Consider the following 8,434-nt stretch of genomic DNA (forward strand, 5'->3'; position numbering starts at 1 on the left):
AATAAAGCCCCAAAAATCCCATTTTCCCATAAAATGTTTTATTATGTAAAATAAAGAAAAATAGAAAAAAAATTACATATTTGGTATCACCGTGTCCGTAATAACCTGAACAATAAAATTAAAACATTATTTACCCAAACGGCAAACATCATAAAAAGAAAACGTAGAAAACCGCACAAAATAATGATTATTCACCACCTTTGCCTTACAAAATGTTCAATAAAAAGTAATCAAATGGTCAGATGAAAACCAAAATGGTATTAATAAAAAGCAGAGGTCATCCTGCAAAAAATAAGCCCTCAACCAGCTCTGTCTACCGAAAAATAAAAATGTTATGGCTTTCAGAAGAGGGCGATGCAAAAATAATTGATTTTTTCCCCTAAATTGAATTAAATTTGTATTAATTCCTGTTAAGCATTTATAGGGTTGAAATACTTGATATATGTTGTTTTGTCTTATTTAAGGGGTGCAGTTTTGAAAATGGGGTGATTTATGGCGGTTTCTAAAACAAGGGTCTTTCAAAACCCCTTCATAACTGGATTAGTCCCTTAAAAATGGGTTTTGGAAATTTCTTGAACATTTTGAATATTGTTGTTTCACTTGTAAACCTTCTAATGTCTGTAAAAAATAAAAGGGTGACGAAAGTTTGATGGTGACATAAAGCAGAGATCTGGGACATGAGATTTATTATATAATTTTGGCGGTCTGACTATCTGTATGCAATGCACATCATTTCATTAATATGAAATATTATAAAATGCATATTTTTCAAAATTTCCACCAAATTTCCTATTTTCTCATAATTAAACACAAAACATATCAACCAAAATTTACCACTAATATGAAGTACAATGTATTACCAAAAAAAAAAAACAATCTCAAAATCACTTTGGTAAGTTAAAGCGTTCCAAAGTTATTGCCACATAAAGTGACACATGTCAGTTTTGAAAAATCGAGCTTGGTCAGGAAGTCAAAAAGTGCCATCGGCGGGAAGGGGTTAAAGGCTATCCAGGAATGTCTTTATCTCAAAACCACTGACACCAAGGATAGAATCCCTTTAAGTGACCATGGTCTCAAAATCTTCCAATAGTGTTCATGATCTGAGGTAGTTAGATTTATTTGCTGCTATTCTATATTCCATATCTTTGTAAGTGATTTGACACGTACCTATGAAGCATATGCTGATGTGAATTGTTTCCATCAGCTAACATAAATGAAATTATAGCACTATTCTACTTGTATGGGCTACTATTACACATAACCACTGTCACTCCATGGGAGGGGGTTTAGTTTCTTGTAGTTTATATTCATTCAGTCATTCAAGTAACTGTAATTAGATCTCTCTGTACTGACTTCTTGGGGAGCTTTTGTTGGGAACCTACCTATACGCAGAAGCCAATCTGAAAGAGCGAATATGCAATGTAAATGTAATGGGAGAAAATGCTACAACAAGGTCCTGATCAGTCTCGGAGTAAAGTGTACAGTGCCTTAGGCTAGGATCCCACCTGTGCTCGATGATCGTTCAGGGATTCCGACCCCATTCCACTGTCAGGCTGAAACCCACTGGACCACATTATAATCTATAGGGTTTGAAGATTTCTGCAGGTTACCGCTTTTTAAGCACATTGGGGTTCTGTTTTTTGGGTCCCCAAGAGGACGCGAAGAATGGAAACCCTGACGCAGGGGTTTATTTAAGGTTACCCACTTTTTCTTGGTTGTGATTGGGTTGCACTTGCATTTCAAGATTTGCTGACGAATGGGAAAAACTAGATGAAATGGAAAATGTTATCTTAATCATACCTTATACAGTACATATATATCTTGGAGAGTGTGAGTCTCTAAAAAAGACACAGATGTGCGCTAAAACTCAGTTGTGTGAATGCGGAAAAGAGTTTAAATTTTACCTATTAGCCATCTTCTTTGAGAAAACCACTCTCCTAAAACACTACTTTAATACAATTTTTGGTGGTTGTCTCAAAGAGATCTCACTGTATATTATAATATATATCTAGAATATAGATCTACTATTCATCTGCATTTATATACCTGAGGTCCAGCTTATAGTTTACAGTGTATTCCTGGAAGGACTTGTCCAATCCTTAGTCCTGTGGTTCTTGCTTCTAAGTCAGCCTGATTTGAGTTGGCCTCGGAGTTTGCAGCACTAGCTGACAATTGTTTATTCTTCAGCATTTATCTTTTTGAACCTTGTTTTGGTTCCTGTACAGCTGGTGATGAGCCTTGGTTCTGTTCTAAGTCATGTTCCAATCCCACTCCTCTAACCATGTTATAACTTACTTCTGAGTTCATATTCCAGTCTTCTTCCTTTCTCCATATTTCAGTCCTACCGTGACTGTGTTTCAGTCCTGCACTGTGACCAATTTTTACGAACATCTCTATCTATCTATCTATCTATCTATCTATCTATCTATCTATCTATCTCATCTTTAGAGAAAAAAAATTCATGGGTTGAGTTTTGTATTGCAATTTTATCCCCATTAAATTGAATGCGACTAAGCTACAATACCAGACGCAGCTAAGAGTCGCCATTTTTATTATTCCACAAACCTTTTATTGTGCTACGACACGTTTTCCACATTCAATTTTTTATGTAGAAAAAATCTGAAACTTGTCAATAACCAGGGGCTGACACACATTCTGTTACTTATATTGTATTCTTCACTTGTAGATGCTATAGGGATCCGCAACTGTTCCATAACAATACGGCATTATGCACTCAACATCTTAAAAGAAACCACTTTAAGATCTGTCAACAGCAGCTTGTTGACTGTTCAGATGTGACAATATAATATTTTGTTCAAAGTGAAACAAACAAGGAAATAAGTAGATATATAGAGAGAGAGAGGAATAAATGTATTACAATGATTGAAGCTCTTTACTTTTACGGACTATGGAACCAACGTTATTGGTGGAACTTTATTTCAGCAGTGGTTAAATGGCTTTTATTATATATTCAGATTAATCGCTCTGGCTTTCTGGGTTTAAGACTTAAGCTAAATAGCCTTGAGTTATTAGTAGTTAATGGTCCAATTAGTGTCAGTTCACAGACGGGATATGTTTATATTGATAGACACAGAATATTCAGCAAGGACTTGTACTTCTAATACATCTTTGTACCATGAATAAGCACAACATTTGTTTTAGTTTTCGTTGGAGCTCATCCAGGTTCCATTGTACAAAGGAAGCATACAGGTCACTTTATGTTAGATACATTTCTGTCTCCAGAGAAAGAGCCGAAATTTCAACAACCATTTAAGAACATCTGACAAGACTTTCAGCAAGAGTGAAAAAGTAAAATAGGCCGCTAATGCATTCAGTCCATTGATGTGTTTGTGTTGCAAAGTAGTCAGCTTTGTTTAGTTTCCATTTCTTCTACAGTCTCCAAGAAACTGGCATCAAGTTAAAATTCATTATGTAGACTGAAAGCTGATGACAACTGCCCCATGGGATTGAACATGACTATATCACTAATGTGAACGAATCTAGTTAAAGAATCAATTCACACTTCAAAATAAGTAATGGTGAATCGGACGCATAATTTCAGCTTCTATATTAATAGAGCTTTTCTTGGGTTAGTCACACAGAAACAAATCTATGTACAATACAAATATTAGGATGAAAACCACACATTTCACATTTAAGAGGTTGCCTTATATCAGGACAAATGGGACAAGAGTGTAACAAAACAAGCAAAGCATTACTGATTTTGGCTCAGTGCTCAGGTGGTGTGGATGTGACGTAAACCATGTGGCCCAGTGAACAAACACCAGCAGGAAGGACCGGAACAGCAGCTCTAGAATACTGGTAGATTCAACAAATATGTAATCATGTGTTACATTTTCACCAATGCCTTCCATTGCCCCAATCTGGACAAATGGCATGGGCCACAAGGCCTGTGAGGCTTTTAGATTTGGGCAACATACTCCACACGGGTGAGGTAGTTATACGACTTGTTGTAATTTTAGCATTTAAGGTTCTTATACACTAGGGCAGTGATGGCGAACCTATGGCACGCGTGCCAGAGAGGGCACGCAGAGCCCTCCATGCTGGCACGCGTGCAGTCGCCCGGATCGCTCACCAACAGGGAATCCGGTACAGGATTCCCCGTTGATGAGCGATCACTGCCTTCAGTTGTATGTGCAAATGCACATACAGCTGAAAGCTGTCAGGGTAGGCCGCGGATCGCGCGACCGCGGCCTACACTGGCTGCAGAGTTTGACCTCTGCCCCGACGCGGGCGCGATGACGTCATCAGCGCCGCCAGTGACAAGAAGGTGGATGCCGGCGGCTCTTCAGGGGTGAGTATGAGAGTGGCTCACTGTGTATATGATGTTGGGGGGAGCGCTTATAATACTTGGTGGGGTGTATGATACTGGGGGGGAGTGTATAATACTGGGGGGGCTTATAATACTGGGTGGGGTGTATAATACTGGGGGGAGTGTATAATACTGGGGGGAGTGTATAATACTGAGGGGGCTTATAATACTGGGGGGAGTGTATAATACTGGGGGGGCTTATAATACTGTGTGGGGTGTATAATACTGGGGGGAGTGTATAATACTGTGGGGAGTGTATAATACTGAGGGGGCTTATAATACTGGGGGGAGTGTATAATACTGGGGGGAGTGTATAATACTGAGGGGGCTTATAATACTGGGGGGAGTGTATAATACTGGGGGGGCTTATAATACTGGGGTGGCTTATAATACTGGGGGGTGTACTAAAGAGCATATAATACTGGGGGGGGGGCTATTTATAAGCACACAATACTGTGTGTGGATGCCACTGTGGAGCATATAATCCTGTGGGGGGGGGACACCTACTGCGGAGCATATAACACTGGGGGGCTACTGTGGTACTGTGGAGAATATAATATTGTGTGGTGGGCCCACTGCAGAGCATATAATACTGTCTGGGGTCCCCTCACTATTTATATCACACAGTATCTGTTTTATAGCAGACGTGATATTAGTACAGGATGTAAGAATATTACACGGTAACTATAAAACAGATCCTGTGCGATGTAAATAGTGAAAATTAATTGTTCAAAGTACCAAATGCCGAGACCTTTACATTTCAGTACAACGTTGTTTGTATTATTGAAAGCTCTGTAAAGCCCCACATGACTGTAATTTTTGGTCAGTAACTGTCCGCAATTGTGGATCCGCATAGTATTAAGTCTATATTGTCGTGTTGGCACTCCGCGAAAATTTTGTGGGTTTTGGGTTGCAGTTTGGGCACTCGGTCTCTAAAAGGTTCGCCATCACTGCACTAGGGTCTTATACTGAAGCCACCCAGTATGTGGTAATAGAGTATGAAAAACAAACATATTTCAATGAATCTCCATACACTTTTTTTGTCTTGGGAAACTGTCATTTTATAAAGTTGTGTTTGAACTGAAGAGATGGGAGAATCAGATTGTACCAAGCCAGGTTCAACTGAAGTATTCCAAATTATTTGTTTTATTACGGTACTGAACAAATGGAGATCTATCTCAGGCAAACTAAAAAGGCCATAGGTGGAGGTCCAGAGAGGAACAAAAGAAAACAAACTCAAAAAACATTCATACCCTCTGTTACCTCATTTGGGCCTCCTCACAGAATTCAGCACTCTCCCAGTAACGTACAGTTGTCTTCTGTGACTCCATCGGCCCAGGCTCAGCACTGAGGTCTGTGATGATGTCTTGACACTCGGCATCAGCAGTGACCCCTGGGCCAATGACATCCAAGAAGAGTGTTTGGACCTCATCAGGAGAGCACCAGGCTCTGCGAGGAGGCCCACAGGAGGTAAAGAAAGGTGAATATGAATGATTTTTATTTTTTTCACTTCTCCTGGGCCTCCAGTTATTATACTCTGGGGTCTGAAGAGACCCTAGAGCATGATAAATGTCGCTTTTATATTGATATAACTTTGTCTGTGTTAGCCTTGAAGAGCTAGAAATTAGGTAGTTAGGTTCCTAGGAGTCCTAAGGGTATGTTCACACGGTGTGGAGGCTGCCTCAGGTTCTGGTCCAAAATATGGGTAGTTGCGACTTGATACCGGTGCAGGGCACTGGCATCCAGTCATGCACTCTGCTCCGGATTAGGCCCAAATGAATGGGCCTAGTCAGGAGGGAGTGTCTTCAGGCAGATGTTGCGAGGCGACTCCTCCTAAAGGAATGAGCATCTTGCTTCTTTTTTTTCCAGGAGCTGTAACAAACAGCTCCCAGAGAAAAGAACTGACCGGCTCCCATTGATTTCAATGGGAGCTGTCTTTTTGGTCCGGATTTTGAGGCTGATACGGCCTCAAAATCCTGACCAAAAAACCCAGTGTGAACTTACCCTTAGAGTATTCTAATTCTATTTTTAAGCCAATTTAAGGTGTGGTTCATACAAAACTTGTTTGACCAGAAACAAATCAGGGACCAAACACAAATTTTGAGAGGTTTGCCCATTTCTAGTTAGTAGTATACACTGAGGGTATATATTATGTATATACTGCAATGTGAGAATCTGGGGTATGAATAAATACAGGGGTCATGTGAACTCCTTGTGAATCAAGGGCGTTATATTTTTTTTTGGGGGGGGTTGTTTTTTTTTGTTGATTGTGAGCCCCATATAGGGCTCACAATGTGTATTTTTTTCCTATCAGTATGTCTTTGGAGTGTGGGAGGAAATCCACGCAAACAGGAGGAGAATTTTCAGAGATTGTAAGCCCTCGCGGGCAGGGCCCTCTACCCCACTGTGCCAGTCAGTCATTGCTAGTATTGTATCTACCTGTATATTTTGTGCTTTGTATGTAAACCCTCAAATGTAAAGCACCAAGGCTACAATGCTAACCGCTGAGCCACCGTGTTGGCCCATTTTGGGGTTGTTTCGGTGGCGGCAAAGCCTAAATAAAGAGCAAGTTGCATGTCCTTAAAAATTTGGGCCATCCATGATTTTTTTCTCAGGTGTCCAAAAATAATAAAGAAGAAGAAGGCAACCCTGATATTTAGGAGCACACTAAGTGATGTGCTATATAGCAATTTTCAGAAACTAAGTTTGTGTTCTCTCAGAGCTGAGATGCTTAGTTATTGTGGTCATTTACTGGTCATTACTGTGAATAGTCCCGGTATGGGTGCGATAAAAACTCCATTATACAGCTGTGATGCACAATGATTGATCTCATTTCAATTGTTGATGCTGTTATGACCTTCATGTTGTCAAGTGAAACAGATTATGGTTTCCATCAATTCCAGTATATTATGTGACATTTTTCTTCATTATACTGCTCTTTGTAATCCCAGGTCAATTAGGATATTAATGCCTTCAAAAGAGTAATGCTCCGCATCTTTGGACTATGCTATATTAAATGATATTTTTATCATATTATGCATTTTTTTCTATTCTACATTCTTTACAGTACATGAAAATTATTAAAATGATTAGGTTGAGATGTTTGTTAAGAAAATGGATGTAATTAAAGGGGGTTAATTCAAAATTTTGGGTGTCAAAGCAAAAACTGTAAGATACCCTGCACACCCTTTTCTGCAACTCTCTGGTACTGGTCCATGCAAGTCATAGTAATCTTTTAGAATTTTATAGGTTCACTATAGTTGCTTTGTTATTATAATTGACTCTATCCTCTATATAAACCATCACCATCATTGATGGCATATGGAAGGTCATTACTTGGATTTGAGTGGATTTTTTTTTTACTTCACCATGACGTTGTGATGAGTATCCTTTGCTTTTACCTAATCCATGTATTGTTAAATTTCAGATGACATTTTGCTGTCTTGACTGTTTTGCTCAAGTAGTGCTCAATTTCTTTTGCCTTTCATAGGGGTTTTTGAATTTTTTCTCAGTTGTGTTGGAATTTTTTTTCAATATAATTGCTATTTGATATATAAACATAGTGACATTGTGTCTTTATATGCAATTTCATGTTTTATGGATTGATTGTTATAAGGTAGGTCATATAGTGACTCAATTTGTAACAGATTTCATCCGCGTGTGTTGAATGATTTGGCACAAGTTTTGGGAATATCCAAAAAGACTTTAGAAAACTGAACTAGAAAAAAATAGCTTGAAAAAAGACCAAGGTATCCTATTTTCAATCAAGAAAAAGTGAATTTCTGCAATACTTTTGAAGTGATGGTGGTTTTGTGTATTTCCATAACATACATGATTTGATGGAAGAATTGGGAATTCCAATCTATTATGCAACTGAATCACAGTTGTTCATAGATAGCTCAAAGCAGAACTTGAAGTGTGTCCTCCTCCACAACGGCAATTTATTTGATGCAGTCCCAATTGGCCATTACGTTTGTTTTCATGAAGAATATGAAGCCATAAAGAGTAGAGATGAGCGAGTAGTATTCGATCGAGTAGTATTCGACCGAATACTACGGTATTCAAAATACTCGTACTCGGTCAAATACTACTAGCTGTTCG

Source organism: Leptodactylus fuscus, chromosome 5 (genome assembly GCF_031893055.1).
Source record: "Leptodactylus fuscus isolate aLepFus1 chromosome 5, aLepFus1.hap2, whole genome shotgun sequence".
NCBI lineage: Eukaryota > Metazoa > Chordata > Amphibia > Anura > Leptodactylidae > Leptodactylus > Leptodactylus fuscus.